The sequence below is a fragment of the Thunnus thynnus genome, chromosome 18, assembly GCF_963924715.1.
Source record: "Thunnus thynnus chromosome 18, fThuThy2.1, whole genome shotgun sequence".
NCBI classification, from domain to species: domain Eukaryota; kingdom Metazoa; phylum Chordata; class Actinopteri; order Scombriformes; family Scombridae; genus Thunnus; species Thunnus thynnus.
Window position 1 is genome coordinate 22,550,182 of NC_089534.1, and position 27,312 is coordinate 22,577,493.

At 40.5% G+C, this 27,312-nt stretch overlaps 1 protein-coding gene across 2 annotated transcripts in view; it reads right to left on the reverse strand.

Moving 5' to 3' along the window:
* sipa1l1 (signal-induced proliferation-associated 1 like 1) overlaps positions 1-25,860 on the reverse strand; it is a 96,821-nt gene extending 70,961 nt beyond the window's left edge. For both annotated transcript variants that reach the window (XM_067571645.1, XM_067571644.1), the window contains exons 1-2: positions 25,582-25,860; positions 15,657-15,819 (exon numbers count right to left, since the gene is read on the reverse strand). The gene's annotated coding sequence lies outside the window, so the exon portion shown is untranslated. The remainder of the gene's footprint in view (positions 1-15,656; positions 15,820-25,581) is intronic.
* Positions 25,861-27,312: the final 1,452 nt, after the last annotated feature.

Genomic DNA, 27,312 nt, shown 5'->3' on the forward strand with positions numbered 1-27,312 from the left:
TGGGAACCACACTGGAGACACCAAAGAGTTCAAAGAGATTTGATCCCAAATCCTTTATGAAATTGTTCTGAAAAGGATAAGAATGTTCTATATTTTTCTTATTGCCAATGAATCAAATACTTTACAACTTCTCAGCCCTGTCTGTGGCAATCACAGTCATTTCTACTGAAGACGCAAGTCTTTAAAAACGGGTCACAAATATATAGGTTTGGTCTTTGTTTTGTTTTGTTTTTTAGTAAAAAGAGAAAGCAGTAGTAGTGAGTAAAAAGTTAAATAAAAATAAATTCAAACAAATGTCATTCAAAGAGCTTTCTGAGTTGAACGTGGTAAAAATAAAGACACGATAGTGATAGTAAAAGCCTCAATATTGAAGAAACTGAATGGCAGAGATCCATTTTCTTTATCCAGACATGCAGAGATTTTAGCATCAATCACTTAAAAGTCGTATATTCGGCACAATGTTTGGCTCATTTTAAGACCCTACTCAATGCTTGCTGTGCTGGCCTTGGGCGTGTCATGATTTCACTGTACCAGTCTTTTTCAAAAAGAATGCTGTCAGAGTCTCTGAGGAACAAAAGATGGATGACATTAGAGAATGGAAATAACCTTCCTCACAATGACACACTTTTTCCTTTTCTGGTCTAATCATGGAGACTGATGAAAGCCTGTGCTTGTTTCAATACGGACAAGTGGGAATTAATGATCCTCACTATCAGCTTTTGTGTTCTTTCACAAAGAATTCACTTGATATGAATTATACCGGGACAAAATATGCTTGAAAAAAAAGTGCAATTGTAACCAATTACTTACACTTCTTATGAGACAAATGCAAGTGTTGTCACGTGTGCCATTAGGTTCTCACTTCCTGTCTTGTTGAGAAGCATTTAACCTGGGAGAATAATTAGCACCTTTTAAGTACTTATTATGTAACCCTCTCTACCTAAGCCTGGGTTCTAATCCTCAGCTGGCAATGCTTTACAAATGCCAAGGCTGCGAGACGAAAAAAAAAAAAAGCGCACTAAAGTAAAATCAACACCTTTTTTTAATGGGCCATAAAACTACCAACCTCACACCCCACACTAAAAAAGTGTCCCACATCGCATGAGTGAGTCAACTGAGAGTGGGGTAGGCCGTGATACATGGAGGGAGTGAAGAGGTATATATAAAGCTCCATGAAGGTGCATGAAAAAGCTCAAGACAACTTCCAGAAACTCGTAGTGCATCAAATTCTCTGTGGATTCCATTTCAAAGCCATTTCCAAGCCAACGTGAGCCGGCATAAGCAGCTTTGTTCCTTTGCCACCTATCCTCACTTTCTGCTCGTTCTAAACCTGTCTTCATTGTCTTGGCCACAGTTCTCTATCAAGTCTCAGCTGCCTCTTTTTTTCACATTCCTGTCATGGGGACATAAGCCTCGGTTTTCCTCTCTCTCTCACACTCTTCAACCCCTTTGGAAAACAGGGGATGCAGGCTGGCGGAGCTGCTGTATCAAATCTATTTGTCGGTTAAACCTTCTTCAGAGTGGAGCCTGGATTAGGCCTGCTTCTAGCTGCTGCTGCTGCTGCTGCTGCTGCTGCTGCTGCTGCTGCTGCTACTATTCAGCGAAACCTGGCATGTGCCTTTGCTTGCGATGATGGCCAGTGAGCTTTTGACGGGCCAAGCTATTCGTGAAGCTCTTGACTTGCCAGGAGAAGTTCAACCAACGGCCACAAAGGCCTCCGACTTACTATCATCAAGGCATTAGTCATGAGAGATGCATTTACAACTGTTTACATGTGAGTGTGCAACTTTGTGCAATTTTCTTCTTTCTATAGAGGACAGTTAAGTGCCAGGGAAGAAATGTGGTTGCCTTTTTTTTTTTTACCCGAGTATCACTAGTTGCTACCAAGCCAAAGAGATAGAATTAAAGACAGAGGAAGAAGGAGGAGTAGGAAAAAAATGAAAAAAATGAGAAAGTCTGTGTGTGACTGAAAAAGCCTGGGAATCATCTGTGCACAGAGGGGAATTGAGAAAATGTGGCGAGAAAGAAAAGCATGACCAAAGTAGCAGATCCTCTGCTACGAATGTAAATCACACTTGAGCGAGCTGAAGTCCACAAGCAAGAGACAGAGAGAGAGAGAGAGAGAGAGAGAGAGGAAGGTGAGGCAGATAGAGGAAGGAAAGAAAGTGTTATTCAGAGGAAGGGAATGAATCTGATTTTTTGTTTTTTTTTTAAAAAAGAAGAGGGTTGAAGGCCAAAGAGAGAAAAAAAAGATAAAGTGAGACAGAAAAGATATTTAAGAAGGAAAAAAAAAGTGTGAGTCCCAACTTGAGTTCACAAGTTCAACTGGAAAAACCTTTCCATTCACTCCATTTCCCCCTCTTGTCTCCGTACCTCTATTTATCTGCATGTATGTGAGCTCAGTAAAATCACAAATATCAAAGATTCAGGTAGCCAGGTCAGTTTCTGTATTGTGTGTACCATGTGTGTACGTGTGTGTGTGTACGTGTTTCTGAGTGTGTAGAATTAAATCCTTGTGGTCAAAGCTTCACCTCAGAAAAATAACTATTGCCTTTGTCTCACGATCTGGTTGGGTACATGCCTCCACAGTCATCTCAGGAGTGTGTGTGGAGGTCTGTGTGGTGCCTTTTGGGAGAATACAGTGTGGTAAAACCTTGATAATGAAAGCTATAAATCACTGCTACCACATCCCCAGACTCAAAGCTCATAAAACTCCAGCCCACAACAGCCTGACAACAAAAACATGCTGCTTTGCTACTCTCTTTTTTTTTTTATTATTTTATTTCTTCTCTCAATCCTTTCTTTTCTTTACTCTCGTTCACACTATAAATAACATTAGTGGCGGGGGTAGCAACGGCACAGCCAAGTCACCATATGGACTCAGCGGGGCTCGACGTTAACTTTTTGAGGCACTTGTCCTTCAGACAAATAAATGTACCTTTCAGTTGTCCAGGCACAAAAGTCACTTGTCCAGGTAAAAATGGAAAATAATGTACTTTTTTCATTTTGTCTGCAAATGCACAATGAATAATTCAGACGAACAAACAGTTGAAAGCATCCAAACGGTGTCAACATATAAATGATTCTATTTATGAATGTTATTAAAGCCATTACTTCCCTGTTAATGATCTTTTCATTTGATCCTGAATTTGTGAAGCATTTTGTAAAATCTGTTTCATTATGAGCTCTATAGATTAATCATTGATCATCCTTCTGATGTTTAATAATGATGATTGACGGTGTTTCCCCAAGGATTTTTTCAGGGGGGGTGATGAAATACTAGTACTAGTTCTAGTACTGAAAATACTAGTTTTGTCGCAGGGCTGGTGTGTCAGACGGTGTCGTCATAGACTCTACTTTGCTCTGAAGTGATATCTACTGGCTCGGTGGTAGAGAGAGAGTAGAAGTCAGAGACACTGCAGAGGTCCTAAGATTCTTAAAGTGGACCTACCTGCTGCAATATCCTGACTCGTTACATAACCTTGATAAGGTAATACGGACAGACGTGCGCAGTAAGGTGGTTGTCCGTATCACCATATCTCACTACACTGAGCTGAAATGAAACAAGTGCACATAAATTAAGTCAATAAATATTAACAATATTTATTTCCAATACATAAATAAAAGTATGCCTTATGGATGGATAGATGGACCAAATGGACAGATTGTGCCTTTAAAAATATTTAACAGAACAGTCAGTCAGATCTTACCAGTTTTTTTCTGCCTCCTGCTCCTCTCTCCTGATTCCTTCACTCACTGAAGACTGTAAACAGCTTTTCCTTTTAAAAATCTAACAGAGCATGAAGCAGAGCTTTCACTTTTATGGTGTTAATTAAAGTAATTGTGGACAAACCACACATAGTGGGAATGTATAAGCAGTCAAGCTAGCCAAACTATCAAGCTACATTAACATTACTAATGAAATGTAAAGCAGCAGCAGATAAACTGGATAGTTAAAACAACACTAATGTCTATTTTAAAAACATTAGTTTCACTGCAGAGCTCTTCTAGCTACTTGCTTCATTGTATTTTGTCAAACAGATTATTTGATCATCCTCTGAACTCTGATTCATTCGTCTGTCCCATGAAAGTAGCTCCAGTCTGCCTGCTAGCTTCATTTACGTGCATTTAGCCTCCACTACAGCCCTGATTACAACACATATACAGTCTATGTAACACATGAGAGCCATATGAATCAGTGAGAGCCTATCATGCTCCCGCTATCCTGCTGGTATAAGTTACATTTGTTTTGATTTGTTTCTTTCAGGAGAGGCGGGGGTTAGGCAATGGTAGGGGAAACACTGCAAATAACATGAAGACACACTTTTTGTGTTTATGAAATTGAACTTATCTGGTGGGACAAGTAAATTTCTCTTCCACTTAACCTACAAAACAAATCCACTTGTCCCGGACAAGCGGACAAGCCTTAATGTTGAGCCCTGGACTCTAACCTTTTGTTTCACTCCGCTACATTTCTCCTGACACTTTGGAGAAGCGTCTCATATGTGATTTTGGCAAGAAGTCTGCTTTGCAGTCTGTGATCCTTTTAAAAGATATTTAAACAAAACCTGAAATATTGTTTTCTCTCCTTGCTAACCTCGCACACATGTACTACGCTCATGACTATTGAGTCATATGTGTGCCGACATTCGTGTTGCTATGTGACCCCAGATATATTTAATAACAATCTGTCAGTCTGCAGATTTTGTGGTGCGTTTTGCACTGTGAAACCACATGCATTCTTTATCTACATACACTAACAGATGAAGGTATGATGTAAATGACAGACAAGGCGCTCACCTCTGCAAATGAATCGAAGTCTGTGCTTCTGAAACAATATGATCTGATTTCTGTCCTACTGAATGTGAATCAAATGAAGTATTATGAACATAAAGTCTGTGATACTAGCCAGAGAAGCGGGCCAATTTACCAACCACACACATAGCCGTGCAAGGAAGGAAAGCTCCTTAGCAAAACAAGGAAAAATTGCCGCTCTAACATTAAGGTAAATAAAAGAGGGGGAGAGAGAGAGAGAAGTGTACCATACGCTAACGCTTTTAATCCTGACATCTGAAGACACAAGCCCAGTACTTACAGCAATTATCCCAGAGTCTTGTTCACACGTCTTCTCTTTGGTGTGCTGACACTCTAAACAATCTGAAAGCACCAGACGTAGTCCCAGGTAGCATCGTTAAAAGGCGAAGCCAAAAACAATGTCTGACAAGTTCTGTGGGAGGATAGCTCAAATTAAGCGATCAACTACACGGGGGAGTCATCGACTGTAAATAAAAAGGCATAAACACAATTTCCTGTTTTTTCCTGTTGTTCTTTGATTGGTGGTGTGGTTCCACATTTAAATTATTGGTAGTCAGTAGCTAAACATGATAACTACAATGCTCCACTAGGATGAATTCAAGCTAAAAACACAACCTACAAGCAGGGTAAGTGGAATAAAGCAGGACGTGTACTGATCAACTGGAAAACAATTTTTAAAACACAGCAGAGTGGACTCACTGGTCATCAAACACGTCTGTGAAGAGAGACACATTTTGTACTTTTTCACTGCGGCATTATGAAACTATCACAGATTACAGTGCTTGGGAAAAAAAATGTTTACACGTTCAATAAATCATCTGTTATGCATCAGGAATAGCTGCTTTCAAACAAAACTCCCATAATCCTCATCTGGCATATAGACAGACCTCTATCTACTGTATCTTATACCTCTCAATATACGCCCACATCCATCTTTTGTTCAGCAAACAAATGATGGATGCCACACATGCCACATAACCACAACGTCCGCCATTCCAGTCCGGAGGCAGAGCTTTGTTGCATGTCGCAATCTCTCTCTCTCTCTCTCCCTTCTGTGTGTTCTGTGTCGTCTCTTTATTGTTGCTACAATAAGACATAAAATGCCCAAAAAAATATTTGGCCACCCAAAGTGGTGTCAAGCATGAAAGAGACTGACGCGGTTATTTAGGTTGTTGTAAGTCGACATGAAAACATCGAGTTAACTGCTCCTTGCAAAGCGCTACTGCAGCTGATGTTTCTACTGAAGATGACATGAGGAGGCCAGATACCTCACCCACCCACCACTGAAGTAAGATACTATATACCATGCATGCACCTACAGAGCAGTGAACCTGCACCATGTGTAACTGCAGTGTGAGTGTGTGCAGTTTTTTTATTTCAAACAAACACAAATGCACATGATTTAAAGAGGCAATTTATCATTTATCAGTAAAATATGGTGGTGCATGAATGTAACCATGGCTATGGCTCTCAAAGGCACATGGTTGGAGACCGCTGAGGTGGAAAATCTGCACTTGTATCGATTAGACTTAAGCCAACTGAGAGGCGAATGGCTATGAGGTCATCGGTCACAAGACAAGGAGGCAGATTGACAAGTGCAGGTTTAATGGCCGTGAGAAACAGTGTGCAGGGGTTCCTGGGTAATCGCCGTTATAAGGGATGGGAGTGGAGGAGGATAGGGCCGCAAAAAGCAAGCCCTGTGACACTTTGACAGATGTGAGGCTTTGCACCTCCCAAAAGGGGCACAAAAGAGAAAAGGCCTTTGAATAAAAGGCCTACTGCTAAGCTTTCTGTGCGGTGCCCTCAGACCCGCAGCTCACGAGCAAAGAAAGGGTCAAATCATTGCTTGACTACAGGCATCTGGGGCTTTTCCTCGCAAAACAAAACAATTGAGTGCGGGGGTTGGATCTTCTTGAAACTATGTCCACGCCAATATGTTTTCGTTGTAAAACAACGTTCCGTCTCCATCCACATGAGTGTTTTAGCACCGTTTCAGGAATAATCGAGGGTGTCTGCGTCATGGTTTTCAACGGTCTGTTTATCCCCGTCCAGACTAAAACGCAATCCCAGAGATTTAAAGCTGAAATGGGGTCAGCAGCATTCTCCGTTTTAGGAGTTTGAAAACGCTGGAGTGGTGTGGACGCTAGGCATAAACGTAGTAAAAGTTATGAGTTTTAAAACTAAAACATATTAGTGTGGATGTAGCCTGAGGTTAACCTTTCCCTCCCCTTCCCCTTGTGCTCATTACTCTTAAACTTCTACTGCTCTGCTACTATTTCTCTCTACTTTCTAAATTTTTCCCCTATCCTTTTTCATTTCCTTCTCATTTTCTGCTCCACTTTCACATAACTTGGCTTTTTTCCCCCCCTTTCTTTAATCCTTACCTCAGCTAAACACTAGCTCTCTGCCCCATCTTTAGGCAGTCTCATTGCTCTCCATTTCTCACCTTTTTATCTCCATGTAATTTATCAAGCCATCTCACTCTCTCACCCCTTCTTCTACTGTGTTCCACCTCCTCTATTTCCCCCCCCCCCCCACTCATTTGACAGCTGAAACAGAGCTGCAAGAAAGGCTTTGGGTGCAGGAAGACATTGCCAGAGGCAAAGTACAAACTTTTGCACAGCAAACCCGGAGGGTGCCTGCCGATCTCCACCACGCTCCCATCAGAGGGGCCAAAAATGGTTTAAGTTAGTAAAGGCGAGGCGAAAAGGAACCAAACAGAAGTCCCTGCAGGTGTTTTCAGGCAGCACTTAACAGATTGTTGCGACCCGGTTTCATCTGACCTTCCATCACTTCAGGTCCAGAGCCTGAGGCCGGTCTGTGTGGTCCGAGTTTTTTCTCTTCTAAAAAACACTAGTGAAATTGTGCACAGTGTGGTTAACGTCAAATTCCAACGTGCCGCACTGCGTCGCCATGAGCATTACAGAAATCCTACTTCCAGTATTTCAATAAATACGTTTGACTCGAAATGTTGACACCGCAATTACATTTTCATCAATACACCAGGCAAAACAGACATATACTCTATTCACTGAGGATGAACATGTCTACCAACCATCAAATTTCTAAGCTCGGACTTTTCCTTTGGAAGCGGCACAACACAGATGCTGTAAAGCATGAATACAGGAGTATTCAAAAGTATCAGTGGAGCTCCTGTCATATCCAGGAATTTTGCGTTGGATTCGAGCATTTCTTTGTTGAAAACCAACTTCTATTAAAACAGTACACGTGAGAGAACATCTGTTTGTCTGTCTAGCTCGATAGCGCCGTATCAGAGAGAGACAGAGATCAAGCTAAAAACACAGACGCCTCTTCATTTTATTAGAGAGGTCTGCGAGGGCAACGTGATGAGGTTTTAATGATAGTGACTCTGATATGAGCTTTCTAAATAAAGCTTGTAGGGTGGATAGGCTCCTTCCCGGAAGACACCTGTAGTGTATTATTCAGTCTTTATGCTACTCACTGGCTCTGCCAAAAGCAACACACCAGCCGGCTGGGGGATATTAACAGTAACTGAGTCTTTACAGAAGTTCCTGTCCGCAATCACTGTGTAACACATTGCCAACATGACGGGAGAAGATAGTGTGCGTTGGTGCCAGTGTAAGCTCTCCTTTTCTACAGCATATGATTATGAATATTAATATTTCTGAATGTTTCTGCTTGATGCATAGCTCCACTGAACAGGGCTTTAGGGATAAGAAAGTGCTACAGGAAGAAGCTTTAGTGTAAAAAAAAAAAAAAAAAAAAGATTCTAATAACCGTTGTTAGAACCCTGCATTATCATTACTCTCCAAGGTTTCTGACAACTAAACAACTGCGCTGCCACAGCAACACTGTGACAGAAGAGAGAGATGCTGGTGCTACTCGTTTCATTCTGCCTGGGATACACTCTGACTACATACGATCGGTCTGTTCGTTGACCTTACCCTCGTCCTGAACCTTTTCTGATGAGCACAGGTGGACACATCAGTCAGCTTGGCTGGCACCACTTCACCCATGGGCTAAACAACACAGCACAGCTGGGTCCATCTGATATTATGTAACGCAGCAGCACCACCCCCGCAGGCCTTGTTCACACCACCCCTCTCCTCCCACTCCGCCTCCCACTTGTGCACCACTGGCTATTTGCAGGCAGAGGTGCATTGTGAGACAAGAGTGCTCCAGTACTGACACAACCAGTGGAAATATTTGTGGAGGACTCGGCTTTGGAAAACTCACCATTTTAAGATTAAACTCATGTTCGCAAAGAGAGCAATTGTTTATTGTTTTTTTTTTTCTCTATACAAGTAGGAATTAATAAAACATTTACAACAACAACATTTACTAACATGAAGTTGTTTGGCCGAACATCGAATTCCTAAAATGAATAATTAGATTCCAGAGTTGCATCCGACATTCATTCCACTGGTGATGTTGCTTTTACATCTTGGAAACAAAATTGTTACTAAGCAATACTTGCCAAAAGTGGAATTGCACTCGTTGCCTGGCAACATTAGCTTACTGAATCTCATATCAGGAAGCAAAGAGAACCAGTGGTGCTTTGAGCTATAACCCTCTAGTTACTCTTCTCATCTCGGGTACAGACTGTAGTGTCCGACTACAATCACGCTATTCATGTCCTCTGGTATCCCGATATATCTCCACACCTGACCTCTCATGATCATCGACATAAGCCTACACACAGACGCAAACTTGACAACTTACAATTTGTGGAGAAATCGCTGACTGCCCAGTATGAGCAGGAGAAAAGAAGAACACCTCCTCATCCTCATCCTCAAAGCAGGATGTCAAATATCCAGAAAATAAGGGAGACAGACTAAAGTGAGTTCCTTCATTTCAACCTCTCTATAACTATGGTCATTTTCCCCAAGTGCTTTATGAAATGTTAAAGGGCTTCAGGCAGTCACTTCATTATAAACAACCCGTGGGCCTTCAGTGAAGAGGCTTCTAAACTAGCCTGCTGTCATTAGTAAGAAGCGCCGGGGCAGTCAACTCCCCTCCCATGTGCCTGTTTCTTCATAATGAAAAACAGCAGCTTGCTTAAGCTCACACGTCTCACATCCACAAACCACTGATGGAGCTTCCACCTCGCAGCTGGAGAGACCCAGCGGAGACATTAGCTAGAAGCTGTCAGAACGCCACTGGAATGGATCAAAGTGCTGTGTGGTAAATCGCCTCCGATGACCATTTAAAGCACTCCAACGCCACTCTTTTTGAGTGACTGGGTAACAAGGCAGCGTCAGTTTGTAAATTTATGATAGGGGGGACGTGCGGAGGAAACAGGTGTGAGAGGAAAAGAGCACGATTTACAAGTGAGGTTTAACAAGTGAGGTTTTTGTGAAATGGCAAATGATAAATGGACTTTTATGGACATTTACTGTATACAGTGCTTTTACCCAAAGTGCTTTACGATTTGTAATCATTCATACACCGATGGCAGCGAGCCACCGTGCAAGGTGCTGGCCAAAGCATCGGCAGAAATTTGAGGTTCAGTGCCTTGTCCAAGGACCCTATGACATGTGGACAACTGAACTTCCAGCTAATTAGTGTATGCATCAATGTTTGTAATATAAGAAAATAACAAAACTGGCTTATGGGGAATTAATTTGCTCAAACCTGTAGCCAACAACAGTTTGACTTATATATGACTCAGTCAGATGATGAATCAGCATCACTGTTAAAACCCCCACTTGTTAAAAATTGCTTTTCGGTGATTTTACTATATTTTATGGCATTTCAGTTCATTTTACTCTTACTTACTTTATAATGTGCTTAGTTTTTATGGCTTTTAGTTTGTTTTTGCATTTTAAATGTGTTCTGTTTTTATTGTAAAGCACTTTGTAACTGTTTTGAAAAGTGCTGCACAAATAAAGTTATTATTATCATTATCATTATTATTATTATTATTAACACTACTGTCAATTTAAAAAAAAACTTCTGCTCCACTGAAGAGTTTTTGCTACTTACTTCATCGTATTTTGTCAACCAGATTATTTGATGTTGCACATGTTAATGTCATATCTCATCCTCTGAGCTCTGATTCATTCGTCTGTCCCATGAAAGCGGCTCCAGTCTGACTGCTGGCTTCGTTTGTTTTAAACACACGCGTAGCAGAAACTGGTGGTGATTTGTTGGTCTCTGTTAACAGTAACAGCTGTCTCAAAGTCTCATCAATGTTTCCCCTACCATTGCTTGACCTAACTGTGTGTGCCGATGACAACACTATCGACACCACGTATCTGTATCCACAACACGCCCACCCTGCAACAAACTAGTAGTTTCAGGGGGCCGATCAACCCCCCTGAAAAAATCCTAGAGGAAACACTGTCAATCATCATTATTAAATGTTAGAAGGATGATCAATGATTAATGTATAGAGCACATATTGAAACAGACTTTACAAAGTGCTTCACAATTCAGGATCAAATGAAAAGATCATTAACAAGGAAGTAATGGCTTTAATAACATGAATAGAATTATTTATATGTTGGCACTGTTTGGATGCTCTTAACTGTTTTCCACGTTTGAATTCTGCATTCACAAACAAAATGAAAAAGTAAATTCTTGTCATATTTTGACTTTTGTGCCTGGACAAGTGAAATGTAAGTTTACTTGTCTGAAGTGCCTCAAAACGTTCACGTTGAGCGCTGCTTTGTACTTCAGTTGTGCTGCAGAGGAAAAGGAAAACTATTTTTCCGTTTCTTGCAAGGACTCAGGACACCTGCTGACAACTGTTTTATGATGATTTATGGTCACGCAGAACTGGTTCTTACAACATGCTGTCTGACCACCTCAGAAATCAAACACATTTATAGGCCTAGTTGTTCTGAATGGCTTCACTCAAAGGCGAACGCCACAGAGAGGGGAGGGGGATGAGGAGACGTGATATCGTTTAAATACGGGGATAATGGTGCATATTTAATAACAGTGTTGCACTCAGTCAGTGTCATGGGAGGATCTCCCAGCGTGGGTCTCTCGTTTGTCATTCCGACGGCAGCGACACTAGATGAGTAAGGGTAACCGTGGTAACCAGCTAGCATGGTAGCCAGCTAGCATACATCCATGACCTTGCTACAGCTTTGTAGCGCACTGCCAGAACGTTTCGGGAGGAACTCATGCTCTAGTAAGTAGATTATTAACTCACTTTGACAGTAATTGTAATTGGAGGAAAGTTGCATATGTAACCAAACAGTTCAGGACAAATACACATACCGTTACAACCCTACAAAAAATACTGGTTTTGTGAAAACTGTAGGAAAAAATAGCTTTGGGAAATAATATATAAAAAGAGAAAAATGCTCACAATTTAACCTACATCAAGAAAACAAAAATTTGCATATATTTGCAATAATTCTTTATAATTCCATCTTCACTCGGTGAGTTTTTGTGATTGTTAATGAAAGTATAAATGAGAATTTCCCACCAGCTATCTGAGAAAAAGCTCACCTTGTAATCTATGGAGGGTCAACAAAGTTCGGACTGTATTCACTAACTGACACCAAGAACAAAGCCCATTAAGAGTTTGTTTCTCTGCAGCAACATGTCCCAGTGTGCGTAGCCCAACATTTGCAATCTCGCTTGTCCAAATAATCATTAACCAGTTCAGCCCTGAGTAAATATTTTAAGAACCTCTGTAAACTAGAAGGTAAATACACACCTCAGAGATGGGGACATAAACACACACATACACAATGTAAGAGGGGAGAGGGCTGGGTAGTGGGTCATGCAGATTTCATTGTTCTTCTGCGTGTTGAGCTTAGATGAAGTTGAAAACGATGAGGTCATCCCTATTGTGTACACAAAGCGTTCTCCCACATTCCACTACATGCCATTGTACACCCATGGCTCAGCTAAAAGCATGATAGGATGAACCTCGGGAAAGACCGATAGACTTTTACCAAATGTCTGGCTTTTACAAAGCCATGAATCTGAAATCTATTAAATCCGAGAATGGAAACCTCGCTCTGCCTTGCAAGGCCATCACCTTACATGCCAAAACTCCCCCTCTTGGATGAGCAGAGAGAGCAGAGAGGTTGCAGTGAGCACTACAGATCATGACGGGCCACTTTCCTGTTTTGGTTTCTGCTTCCACCACCTGCAAGCCAGATGTTATAAGCCTAGGCGTTGTGACCTCATTTTTCTGGTCTAGAAGAAAATTGCCTACAGGTCTGCTTCAGCCAGTCCTATCTTCTAGCTTTGTTCCATGTCTGCTTGTGAAGTAGACACAATTAGTGTTAAACATGGCTGATTAGTCAATTAACCAATCAAGAGAAAAAGACAATGACAGTTTTGATGGTATATTAACCATTTATCAAGCATAAATACCAAAACATGATCTGGTTCCAGTTTCTGCTCCATTTGGATTTGTTGCTTGTCCTTATTTTAGATCTATAAATCAAATAGCTATTGTTTAGACAAAACAAGCTAAATTAAGACATTAGGGATGAAATTAACAATTATTTTCATTATCGATTAATCTGTTGATCATTTTCTCGATTAAACGAGTTGTTTGGTCCATAACATTGTGAAAAATGTCCATCACTGTTTCCCAAAGTCCACTGTGACATCTTAAAATGTCTTGTTTTGTCCACAAGAGTCCACATCTCTGAGATATTCACTTTACTGTCACAGAAGATAGAAAATATTCACATTTGAGAAGCTGGAGTCAGAGAATTTGGAAAAAAATGACTCAAAACGATTCATTGATTATCAAAATAGTTGGTGATTAATTCAATAGTAACTAATCGATTAATCGTTGCAGCTCCAGAAGACATCACTTGGGAACGTTGTGATGGGAATTTTTATGCATTTTGAGAAATTTAGGAGACTAAAAATATGCGAAAATGGAATGGAAGTGACAAAATAATTCAGCTCTTATCATAATTGATACAAAATGAGCAAAACGTCCACCTCCTAACAAGTGAAAGAAGTAATCTTGAGGAATTCACTGCTATCAGCATTATCTCTGGCTTTGTGTGTGAGTATGAGGATCTGCAAAGCAGAAAGACTGTTGAGGGCTGTGCCAAAAGCTGCTGCTGCTTTCAGTAAATCAAGATGGATTTATGTGTTTACCACCCCTGGCACAATCAACGTCCTCCCTGGAACCCAAAAACTCAAGCAACATGTCTTTCATTATGAGGATCTTTCTCCTTGGCACAATGAGTGAGTGCTGACGCTTCATTCAACTTTTCAGTGAAACAAAGATGCCCTGACTGTTAGCTGGACCTGTACTTACAACATAATATAACATAATAAACTCTTCGATCCACATCCATGCTGTTTTGTAAAATAAGACTTAATAACAGTATATGATCAGCTAAATAGTAGATAAGCCAGTGTTTTCCCTATAATCATTCAGGCCTGGTGGGCCACCAGGCCATCAAGAACCCCTGCCAGGCCAAAAAAAAATGTTTTAATGCCAAAAATAACGCCAAATGCCCATTCATTCGGAAATTAATAGCATTTGGTGGTCTGAGCAGTGCTGTACTGAAACATGAGTTAACCTCTGTGTCGTTGCCTGGGAAACTCTTGATAACGTGGCTCCTTTTAAGGAATCGGGCAGTGCATTATGTGTGTGTGTGTGTGTAACGAGTGAGTGGTTGAGTGACAGAGTGAGCGGCAGAAAAGTGACAGTGGATGTGAGTGGAGCAGAGGAAAAGATTAGCAATAAGTTGTCAATCTGGTAGTAAATGTACAGTACAGAGTTTCACTTAATAAATGCTGCAGCCTCTCAAGACCAAGAAAAGTCACGTCTGTTGTTTCCCCAACTGCTGGAAGAGTGAAGGGGGTTAGCTCTGAGGTTAGCAACAATGTGTTAGCCTGACCTGAAGACGCTAAACAGAGAAATAGAGAAGGGAGAGATGTTGAGTTCATTCTGTCCCTTAACAACCAACCATTTTTTATATATATATATATATATATTAATATATACGTACATATGTTCTTTGTTCTATGTGTTTTTATTTTTATAGTTACTTTACTATACTTACTTTACTCAGAATTTTTTACTCCCTAATGCCCCAAAACTCCAGTATCGGTCAGGCCCTTGTTGTGAATATTAAATATTATGGATAAAAACACACAGATTGAAACCAAGTTTTTAGGAACTTTAACTCCTGGTCAGATCACCAATCTGTCACAAGGCTACATCAATAATCTATGGTAGTTTTAATTATCAACAATATCTTTTTTAGTATTATTACACAGATATTATACAGACTAGTATATACTGATGAAAAGTAGATAGTTGATACGAGCATTGGTTTTGATGAAAAGTTGAAATAGTACCAACAGAATCTCCTATAAACTTTTTAAAAAAAATCTATATCTTTCTTTAAAAACTCTCCACAAGCATTTGACAGCGTCTCCTTTTAACTGACATTTTTAAGTATCTTGAGTACCAAACCACAAGTCTGCATGAAATGTGTGTTCCAGTATCTTAACATAACCCCTCCCAAGCAGCCGCATTACCAGAAACATCAACACGGCCACAAGATTATCTGTTTGGTTTGTTGAGGCTCAGTGGGGCATTATAGCCGAGGCAGAGAACTCATACTGACAGAGAAATCACAGGGACTGTCAATTACAGCGCACTTAATAAATCAATTTCAAGGCTAGAAAACAACTCGGAAGCCTGTTGCCTTTAAAGCCAGATTTTCTCTCTGAGCCGGCACTTCACACTGTGGCGGGATTGCGATGTGTGGTATGACACAGAAGAAGATAACATCCTTTACATCTTTTTCATTACATGAAACAGGAAGCTGCTTCAAAGCTTGTTGATAGTATGAAACACTGCATGTAGTATAGATTGGATTTGATCAAAAAAAAAAGAGAAAACTTACTGCAAAGCGATGACGGCTCTCTAAACTTCAAGTATTAACAGTTTCCATTTAATCAGAGAGGCAGCTCCATCCAGCAGTGACGAACAATGACCAGGATGCGTCTTCCTTTAATCCTCTGCCTCGGCTTCCCTTACTTGTGTGATTGTCGTCAGTGCAGGGTTCCCTACAGCGGCACATGAGAAAAGCAGGAGCCTGTTAAGGAAATCGTATATTTTACCTGTCTTCCTCCGGTTCTTCCGCAAGCAACAGTGCGGAATCGGATCCAAATCTGTCATCGCTAAATTGACTTTAGGAACAACACAGAGTTAAATACCTACACATATGGCAGAATCTCATTATAACCTGACTGAAAACTAAAAATCTACAGACTGAATGTCCGTCTTTATTTCAGGAAGCTCTGACAACGCCTGATCATACTAATCCTGTATGAATATATTAATCAGTAATTCAAGAGCATGGTCTTATTTTTGGAGCGCTCTCCTCCTTTTTCCCGTTGATATGAAGGCAGTAATGCAGACTCTCACACCAGCTTGGACCCACTGGGGAAGAAAATGTATACGTTACATGAGCAAAACAATGAGAATGTATTGCTACAGCGTGTATTATACTTCCTGTGATATTTGCAGATCATAAACACAGCCGGAATCGAGACTACATGTAGGAGGCGGGGATGTTTTTTTTTCCTCAAACTGAAAAAATATGTTTGCATGATGTAATACAACTGACCGTGATCTTATTTTACAGTTTTTACCCAAGTAATCCAGGCATTAAATCAAGTGGATTGTCATGCCATCAGAATGTTCGGATGAAAGCAAAATCCCATGAGAGTGGCTCAAATGTTCCAGAGGGATATAGGCGATAAAAAAAAATTTAAAAAACGCCATACTTCATGATAGCTACATTGTTCTAGACAACATGTTAGCCGGTACAAAATCAAAGAAGGCAGATTGTAATAAACAGCACATTCCCAGAATATTCTAAGAGACAATAATGTAAAGTGCATCATCAAATACACACAGACAACATACAAACTCTGTATGCTGCTAAAAAAACAGCTGGAACTTACAATAGCCTATTGAAGGAGCCTGCAGCCTACAGTTTTCTTTTTTATTTGTTTGTGCGAATGGGTTTCTATTCAGGTTAACAAAATTCTAACTAAATTATTTCACTGCAGCACACAAACCTCAATTTTCAAAGTTCATGGACTTGAATGACAGGACACTGAGCTATTCATACACAAATACACAAAAATATATTGAACAAAATGGCTAGTTGGACTTAAACTATTTCACCATTTATGCAGTATTAGAAGCTCAACAAGCAGGGAGAAAAATTGTGCGAGCTTCAGATAGGAATAAAAAATCACTCTCCCTGAGAAACAAATCCTGTCTGAAAGGAGCAACAACTGCTTAAATTCCAATTACATACAGAGCCTCCTCAGGTAACATGTGTCACATAATAAAACGTGCTTTCTCTTAATAGAATGTCCATCTCTCACATTATCATTCAAAAATGGATCTGGCTCAAGCTTTGCCCACTGGAGGGCATTACTGTTGAACTAAGAAAGTACTTGGACTTTGGTTCCAGATTCTGCTCCTGGTGCCAATTTGTCAATCAGTTTAGGTGGACTATAATAATATTGTTGTCATGCATTCATGGTTTTGGCTCCATGAATGTGTACTGATTGATTGGCAAGTATCTGGCATAGTTAGAGGAAAAGGGAAGAATGAAAATACAAGCATCAGTCTTGCTCTTGACAGTCATTGATAAACATCAAAGTGTGCTGTTAACTCTTCCAAACACATTTGGTTAAAGTATTGAATTTTCTAAAAGCATTATTGAATTCACTTCTCCGAAGATATTGAAGTTCACACTAATGAGATCATCCTGTGGTGTTTTTCACGTAGAGCTGTGGGTACAGCCAAGCCTGTGTCAAACTGTGATGAGCAATCCCCAATGACTAAAGTGTGTTTGGTAATGGCTAGAGGATCATTTCTTGCATTAGATTTGATCGTGCGTTATGTTCTGTCATACTGCGCGCATGTCTTTAAGGTTGGTGCTTCATAGTCGTCCAAAATGATAGACTGGTTCTATGTGGGTAACAGATCCAGAGTTGTTAAGTATTTCATCTTCTCTCTCTTCTTATTGGCAGGAGCAATGAACAAAACATTTAGGTGGTCAGTTATCTTCAGAGAAAATATGTAATCTGAGTTTTATTTTGATAGAGGATTTAATACAGGATAGAGGTTATATACAACCAGGGATTTCCACAAAGAGTAGCCAGCCAGTGGGAAAAAGTAGCCAGCTAGGGTGGTCTGGGGGCATGCCTCCCCCAGAGAAAAAATTTAGCTATAAAAGCCCAACTTTGGTGGCCTCTGGCCAATTTGATGCCACTATTCCATCATATACACTGATCTTCATTATTTCATATTTTAAAGTTTGCCTAACCGAGTGTAAACATGTAGTGAATTATTGTAAAGGAGAATTAAGCTTCTTGTGCGTTTTAGCCCACACAGTCTGTAAATAGCCATTAATATCTATTATTATCTATTAATATCATCTTCGTCTTTATTTTCATCTTTACCATTATCCTGAGCATGAGGCTGAGGCATAGCCTATATTTTCCTCATATGACAGGTCTGTTACTTTGACAACATTGCCTGTTTTATTGCAGGGTTCCCCCAGTGTACAGCAAGCTCGGCAGCCGGCCAGGCCTGAGTTGACCCCCTGTCGGGCCCACGCATCAGGGATTTTTTTACAAAATTTATTTTGAGATGTTTTATAAACTAAAATGTGCTATACAAGTAGCAGATCTCCTTTAAGGAATAGCTCAGTGCGTAGCAAGTGTATGGTCAAGAGACAGAGAGAGAGCTTTCAGATTATAATTGTGGCGTCAGTCATCAGTATTGATAACACGCTTAGTATTTTACAAATCAGAGGTTTTTTTTTTATTTGATGAACATGGATGCTGATACATGAAAATTAATTAATTAATTAATTACATATGGCAATACATGTGTGTCCCCGCCGGGCCTACCAACACCTGTAGTGTGTGTTTGCAATGCGTCTTAGAGATGGCTCTGCTGTAAAAAGTAAAATGTAAATAAAAATAATTAATTTCTTTTTTGAATCTTTGAGCCCATAAACGTCTATGTAGTGTACATAGAAAATGCAGCACTTTCAGTAGAGTTTTTAAATAGTTATTGTGCAACTGTCAAGTTGCCAAGTTGTCAAGTGTTTTCCGAATTAGCCCGTCTAATGAGGATGTCCTCTGTCCAGTGTTTCCCCTGGGTTGAGTGCTTTGGCCTGGCGGAAGGGGCAGGGACTCTAATTTCTCTGTTTAGCGTCTGCATGGTTGCTAACTTCAGAGCTAACCCCCTTCACTTCTCTAGCACTTGGGGAAATAACAGACGTTACTTTTCTTGGTCTTGACAAGCTGCAGCATTTATTAACTGACACACTACAGTTTGTACTGTACATTTACTGCCAGATTGACAACTTATTGCTAACCTTTTCCTCTGCTCCGCTCACATTCACCATCACTTTTCTGCTGCTCGCTCTGTCACTCAACCACTCACTCACCCGCCACACGCAAACATTACACAATGCCCTATTCCTTAAAGGAGCTACACTACGTAGAGTTTCCTAGGCAACGACACAGGGGTTAACTCACGTTTCGAAACATCGCTGCACAGAGTCTCCCAAACACTATTAATTATGAATTAATGGTTATTTAACGTTATTTTTGGCATTAAAAAATGTTTTTCTTCAGCCTGGCAGGGGTTTTCATTCACCTGGCAGCCCGCCAGACCTGTAAACTTATAGCGGAAACACTGATGTCTGTGCAATCAATGCAATTCTTAATGTGTTTTGTTATCATTTTGCTAATGTTTGAAGACTCAGGTAGGACAACACCTCTTAGCTGATAATGTGCACGTACACACATTCATATACAGCATGTGGGAGTGGGACTGATACAGATTGGCACGTCTCCATCATCATGTTCGTATTGTTTGGAAGCGGAGGCTTGTGGTCATGAATGTACACGCATAGTGAATCGCAACTTGTTAATCAAAACTCTTTTATTAGAATCAAAAATTAATATAATAAAGTAGCCAGCTGGACTTATATGAGTAGTCAGCTGTTTGGCCGTCACCCGGCCCTTATGGAGAGCTCAGATAAAACACTCCAAACCCAGTACAAATAGGAAATAACTGGGAAACACTGAATGTGGAAGAGAAAGATTCTTCATAATCCTTATTACACCTTCTTCAATTTGATCTTAAATTATGGCATTAAGACATCTAGCACAATGTACAGTAGAGTGACTCAAGGCAAGTTTCTGTTGTATACATATCAATATTGTACTTAAATTAACTCCTCACAGTTCAGAGAAATAACAATCCAACAAAACAGAGATTCTGCATAAGAGTTGCCAGTTCCTGTAGTTCATATAGTGCAACACAAAGTTGTGTGTGTTGACCAATGCAAAAACCAAACAGTGATAAAAGTTTGTACTGGAATATACTTAGTGATATCTGAATAAACAACAACATTAGCAGAAATAAGTAACCATCAGACCTTGCCCACCTAAACTCTACAGTATTAGCAACTAGCATGTAAATTATCACTATTAATTCTAGTGTGGAGAATGAGCTCAAGTTGTGAGGTAATAACCCCAAGTTGTATAAGAAATTCATCCTGGTTCCAGATTGACAACAACCAAATCTCATCCCGGGTGTTGAAACAGCTATGCAATTTCCTGACAAATAGCTTGCATTAATTTCAGGTTGCAGCTCCACACACACACACACTCACACACTCATTCTCCCAAAATGGCACTGGTGAGACAGCAGCAATTAACAAATCCAACAGGGTCAGAGAAGCACTTTTATCAATAATACCAACCTAGGCAGCCAACATTGCCACATCCATTTAGTCATCCAGCAAGACAGACATGTGAGAGCTCTGTCTGACTTAGGAAACAGATGGCAAGGCAGTTGGTGGGAATTTCAGCAATGCTCTCATACATGTTCAAGGATAAGATTTACAGTTCTCGTGCACAGTCGTGTTCTTACGATGTCATCGTGAGAGAAGAATCTATTTCAGACACAAAAACCATCTTTGATGCAGGGTAACGAACACATGATCCAAGTACACTTGACTTTTCAAACCACACACTTGTCACATTGTATTCATTCTCCTAGTTTGACAACTTTGTATTGGAAGTTCACCATGGTGATAGTATAGGCAAAGTGGTGTAACTTCATAGGATTTAGATTTTTTTAATTTATACTGTACCAATCAAAAGTTTGGACACACTTTCCAGTTCTCTTGAATGAGAAAGTCAGTCTAAACCTTTGACTGGTAATGTATATATTAAATAAACAACACCGTACACTTAACAAGCATGTGTAATCATCTCTGAGATTTAGAGGAGTAGCATTTATGGGTTTGAGAACTAAATGTCACCGCCAGTATCAACATCATGGTTATAGCAACCGTGCTATTATTCTACAGCATAGTATCCTATAATTATCTTGTACCAATCTAGATACCTCAACTAGATGTGCGGCCTACAAAAAGATTTCAACCAGTTTAATTGAGAATTTTAGAGTATTACGTTTGTCACACAAAGATTATACTAGTTCTAGTGCAATGTAACTTTGGCTCAGTGTAAATTCAATGTTTATTGGCACTACATGATGGACCGGCGTTGGGTATTTAACATTTTTCAACAAACCCCTTTTGGTTTACATTTAGGGCTTTAGGATCTAAATTTATTGGTCACTTTCGCTATGTCACTATTTCCAACACATGCTACTAAAATAACATATCCAATAACCACATAGAGTCTTTCCATCTTTATTACAAGTTTACATTTCAGCATTAGGTAGTTAATTGTCCACGCTGGCTTGTACTGTTACAAGAATTATGATTCCCTGCTAATTCTGACAGCGTTTAAGTATTGTTCTCATAATATCTAGGCTGTTCTCACGGCTCTCCATCTGTACAGCATGTTCCTTCTGTTAACTTCAGCATGGATTAGCCTGCCCAGTCATTGTTTAATAATGTTTTTAAAAAGGTTTTTTTGCTCATCTGTCACAACTGAAATCTGAGTGGTTTGTTTTTATAATCCACACTGCTTTCATGTGCTATAATCCACTCTTCCAGCCCTAATTAAAAAAAGTTAATTCACCAGACTGAGAGGAGAAAATTGAGAAAGAGAAGAGGTTTCAATATGAGGAAAATGCAGCTTTTAAATACCCCTCACCTTCGCTGTGATGGCTAAAATTAAATTCTTCCTGTGCCCCCTCTTTCCTGCTCTGGCTGCAATGGAAGTCTCTGACAACGCCTACTGAAAGCCTCGACAGGGTTTTTCGATTTATCGTTTGCTAAAGACCACGGATCAAAAGAGATACGCAATTTCACATATCAGGGAAAACACCGCGAGGGCTGTTTGTGAAGTGAAAACAATATGCTCACTTGTACTTCAAATGTAATGAGACCTAGGCATTCTAACTACACTGTACTCATGTCTTCAGAGATAATATCTATCTGTTTCTGTTTACTATTGAAATGCTCAATTATCTGTTGAACTGATATGATCACAAGGGCTGTAATATTACACAAGATGAGTAGCTGTATAACTTGTACACACAGCCAAAAATCCACCTTGGTTAGTAGTGTTATTTTTGTATGATAGTCTGGATAGATAGATAGATATTTAATTTACTGAAAAAGACAACAATGGAGCATTTACAAGGACAGCGAAATGTTATCTTCCTATTTACACTATCACTCATCACTACAAGTAACCACCACTGTTTACATTTACGTAAAGTCATCAGTTAACAGGGATACAAGTTGATCTATAACACCTGACTCCACCTTCTATCATCAGACCTCTTCTGTTGGTGCCAGACCTGACAAATTTACAATATCTTGTTTGCACTGTGAATTATGCTTATAATAGGAAGCTCTAATTAGCTAGTGTATCATCCTGCTACACTGGCTTTTCACAGAGCGCCACCCCAGAGATATTCTGCTGTTGCAATTAGAGTTAGCAGTGATGCATTTAACTCCACACTCTTAAAATGTGTGTTATTACGTTCAAGTTGTGGTAAAAATCTGCACCGATTTTGAGAAAGAATAACACCTTTAAATGTTCTTTGCAGGAAAAAAAAAATCTGATGTGTCTGGGCCTAGTAAGTCTTATTTAATCATTCTGCCCGGCAGGGTGATCTATTCTCTGCTAAAAAGTATATCTTGCTCTGGTCTTTCTCAGGAGACAGCCCACCCCCAAGACCTTAAATAGAGGGAACTCACATTCCAATCTCCAGCACGCAGAGAGAAACAGAGGCTGAAGTGGACGTAGATAGAAACAGAGAGAGAGAGGGAAAAAAAAAATAAATGAAGAAAAAGAGGCAAGGGAGAGGGAGGGGGGAATGGAAGAAAAGAGAGATAAGGTGAGGGATGTGGACAGAAATGATGAGAATGTCAGAGCCCTGGCATGTCTTCCACAACAGGAAGGAAGCAAGACGAGAGGAGAAGACACTGTCGGTGATGGGAGAAGGGAGGAGGGAATCGTGGGAGGTGGAGAGAAAAGAAGGAGCGACAGAAGTGAGACAGAAGGGAAGACTAGGCAGAGATGCAAGAAAGTAGCATGGTACAGTATGCAGGGAGGGGTACGGTGAGGGTAGCGTGCAAGGCCATAAAGAGGTGAGACCCCATTTTTTGCTATGCATTGCATATAGACAGTTATAGTGCAAGTTGGCCAGCTATGACACTGAAATGTCCTCTTTTTCCTGACTTTGCATTTGCCAGATTTCTCTGTGTGCACATCCAGAAACCTTGAGAGTATGTGTGTGTATCAGATATGCCTCGGCTACACATGAGCAGCTTTTTGAGAGAGTGACCACATCCTGATCACAGTGCATTTGATACAAACTGAAAGCTTAAGATTTTGCTTGCAAGCAGTAACTTAGGCCCTGGGAAATTCTTCATGTAAAACTCCCGATAAAATCCCTACTGTGCTTAAAACGGACGGGATCGAAGACTTTTCAAAAGACAAGTTTTTACCCAACTCCGGCTCCTTAATCCAGGAACACCGGGAGATGTTTCAGCAGCTCAACATCTCAAAAGCCCTTTGATACTCTTTTAGCTGCCCATCAGCAGCCCTGGCGTTTTTTCTTTTCCCTTTCCTTTTTTCCCTTTTCTCCCACCTCCCCTTTACATCGGCAGCTACATGTGTTACAGAACATGTGCACCCCCCACCTACACACTCGATTTCAATAGCCTACTTAATATTGTAAATGCGACACAGGCTCCAGATCTGCTCAGCCTTGGCATTCAGAGGTACTTACGAGGGAGGGCTGATGGTATGAGATGTTCGGCTGCTAATAGACGAGAGTTTTGGGGGGTTTTGACGCAGCGGATGCAGCAGGCAGCCAAAGCAAAACGGGCAATGCAGTTGAAATGCGGTCTCAAAGGGAATATATCCCTAATTCTGCTGTTACGTTGCAAGAAGAGAATTTGACCCACCCCGACCACCCGATGAATGGAGATGAGATCTCTTTGACGAATCCCTTTAGGACTTGTCAAAGGAGGAAGCAGTGTGTTTTTGTGTGTGTGTGTAAGCCCCCTGGGGGACTGAAGCTGGTAGCCTGAGGACAGACTCCACAGGTGGAGACAGCAGCAATAACTGAAGACAGAGCAGCTTCAGGGGGTCCACTTACAATAAAAATCCCTCTCGGGGTGTCATTAGGGTAAAAGAGAGCTCAGACACACTTGCAAATAAGCAAACTTGAGTAAAAGTAACTTGAAACCCGTTTCAGTTTACCTAAAACCTCATTGGCTTTTAATGCAAAGAGTTCACTCATTCTCTGTTTGAATCATTTGATGATGAATACCCTTTAGGTCACCCTCATCACTTAGATGTAGCACTGTTACATCACTATTCAAATCTGAATAGACTACACAGACGGCCATTTTGATTAATGAGGCTGGTTTTGACAGGGCATTTGATATAAATGATGCTTTAATTTTTTTAGCCTGCAAGTTGCTCTGTGTGCAGTGCTCTCAACACATGTAGCCAGAACTATTTCCCTGGAATGAATAACATTTTAATAACCTCACAGCCTGGTTTTTTAAGAAAAACAAGTCATAAACTTTCCCAGCAAAAAACCAACATACCGTGACACCTTTCTGAGAGATTTCTATGTGAACCAAAACCTTACGGAGCCTTGATAAGGTACTGCAAATGACCAAACGACAGTAACTTATTACTACAATGTAGTGCTACTAGGTAAAGACCAGAAATATGAAAACATTTCTCTGATACGAATAAATCACGCCACTGTGGTTGTTGCATCGTTCACTACTGAGAGACGGACAGCGAGGTTACAGACAGGAAGCCACAAGAGCGGCTGCAGCTAGCCATCCCAATTACACAGCAGTCACGCAGGGACTAAACCAAACAACAATTACCTTTATCTGATGGTCAGTTTGCAAGGTTTCCTGTTTCTTTAACGGCAGCGGTGAATCGTTGTCTTATTTTTAACTGTGGACTGTGTTATGGGGTAGGCACGAGAAGAAATTGTTAACGGTGGCTAAAAGCAACAAAAAACAAAATGTTCAGCTAATAGCAACTACTTATATCAGATATTAGCTTAAGAAATGAGCCGAGACACACCACACAACGACGTTACTAACGTTACTTGACTGCTAGCAAAACTTTTCAGCTTAGTTTTCTCTCCGAAGCGTTACCTGAAATTATCGTATGGGTCACACGAACGGCTGCCTAAATGCTGAAATGCACAGAATTGAAAAATCCATCAACAGCTCGACTGCAGGTACCCAGAAAGACTGTTGGTATCGCTTTATGTGTCAGCGTGCAGAGCAGCGGAGGAGAGAGCGCACTCACCTTTATTCATTTCCACCTTGTGGGAGATTTTGAAAGGAATAATAAAGCTCTTGCTGGTCAGTCACCGGTATTCATAAACCGTTACGGCCGGTAGACACAGAATGAACCTGCCGTGATGAGTTTACGCCAAAAAGAAAAACACGTCCCGGGCTCTTCACCGTTCAGTCTGTTGTTGTCCGTGCACTACGCAGACCGCCTCTTGGTTTGTTCAAATCAGAAGTTCATCCAAAGTTGCAGCGGTTCGCTCCGCCTCGCGACGACGGTGAGGTCACCGCCTCTCTTAACTGCTCTAGGCTCTACTCTCGCGATACGACCCAGAGCGGTTGTGCTCACCAATGAGTACACTGCGCAGTCTCGCGATACGATAAAGGATAGTGGAAGGAAAGGAGCGGACTGGCAGATTTCTGGCGAAAGGATGATGTGGAGAGCGGGAGAGGGGGAGCGTTGCTCTGGCAACAGAGTCAGATAGGTTTTTCAGTGATGGCTGTTCTCCTCAAGCAACTGGTGTTTGTGTTGATGAACACTCACTGTAAATGGCGAAACCCTTGTAACTGATATTGCATTATCTGTTGCACTTGTTTGCATCCAGGTGTACCAAATTAGATAAGACATTATTGTCCCAGAGGGAAATGTGCCCTTGGACACACAGTGCTGCTGCTGTACAGTGCTAAATAATTCAACATTACTACACATCATACATCTCATAAATACAGTGATAAAAAAAGTACAATAAATCACTCAGGATAAAAACTACAAATCAATAAATACTGCAAATTCTGAGATCCTCAAAATAACAAGCAAAACACTGATGAATCTCATCTACTGCACTAGTCCCTGACATTATCACTTATTGCACATTCCCACATTCACCTAACTGACTACCATCAGTAGCCGCATTTATTGGATGTGGATTCTGAAACCTTGACACTGACTGATTTGTGGCATCATAATAGGCTACAGTTGTATCTGTCTGTGCAGCCTCTGATGTAGCTACAGAGTTTAGAACGGTCAAATAAACACTGCACTGGCTAATCAGGAGGAATTCTTCGAAAGCAATTAGGAAAACATCAATAAATCCCAATTTAGAGCTTGGCATTGATCCCATTGATGATGTAACAGTCACTTAAACATTGTTCTTGTAGTTAGGTAATTCAAATAACACTCAGTGTCAGACAGGACTTTTGTGAATGAAATTAAATCACATCAGTAGGAAAACAGTGACTGTAAATGGCTATTAGCATTGACAATGGTCTGAGACACTTGTTCCTCAGGCTCTGAAAGCTCTGCTATTATTAGGCCTATACCTATTCCACACACAAACCTTTTATATGACACAGACAGGATATTGAACAGGCATTCAGCCAGTGTTTGTCGAGGGCAAATACCAAGAAGTTCTACAGAACAGAAGTCAATACAAAACTTTGTTAGGGACTGGTCAGAGTGACTGAACTGATGGCTGGTCAGACACTTACTGGCATTTCTCTTATTTATTTGTGGTGGAAAAAGCATTAAAACTCTCTTAAAGCAAAGTAACCAAAACACATAAGCTAGTAAAAGGAACCAGTCATCCTGTTTAGAATATATAAGAATACTAATATATAATTAATTATTTATGAGACACTATAATGTAGATTATTGTCATTATCGATTATTTGCTGATTGTTTTATTGATTAATCACTTGGTCTATAAAATGTCAGATAGTAGTGAAAAATGCCCGTTATGATTTCCCA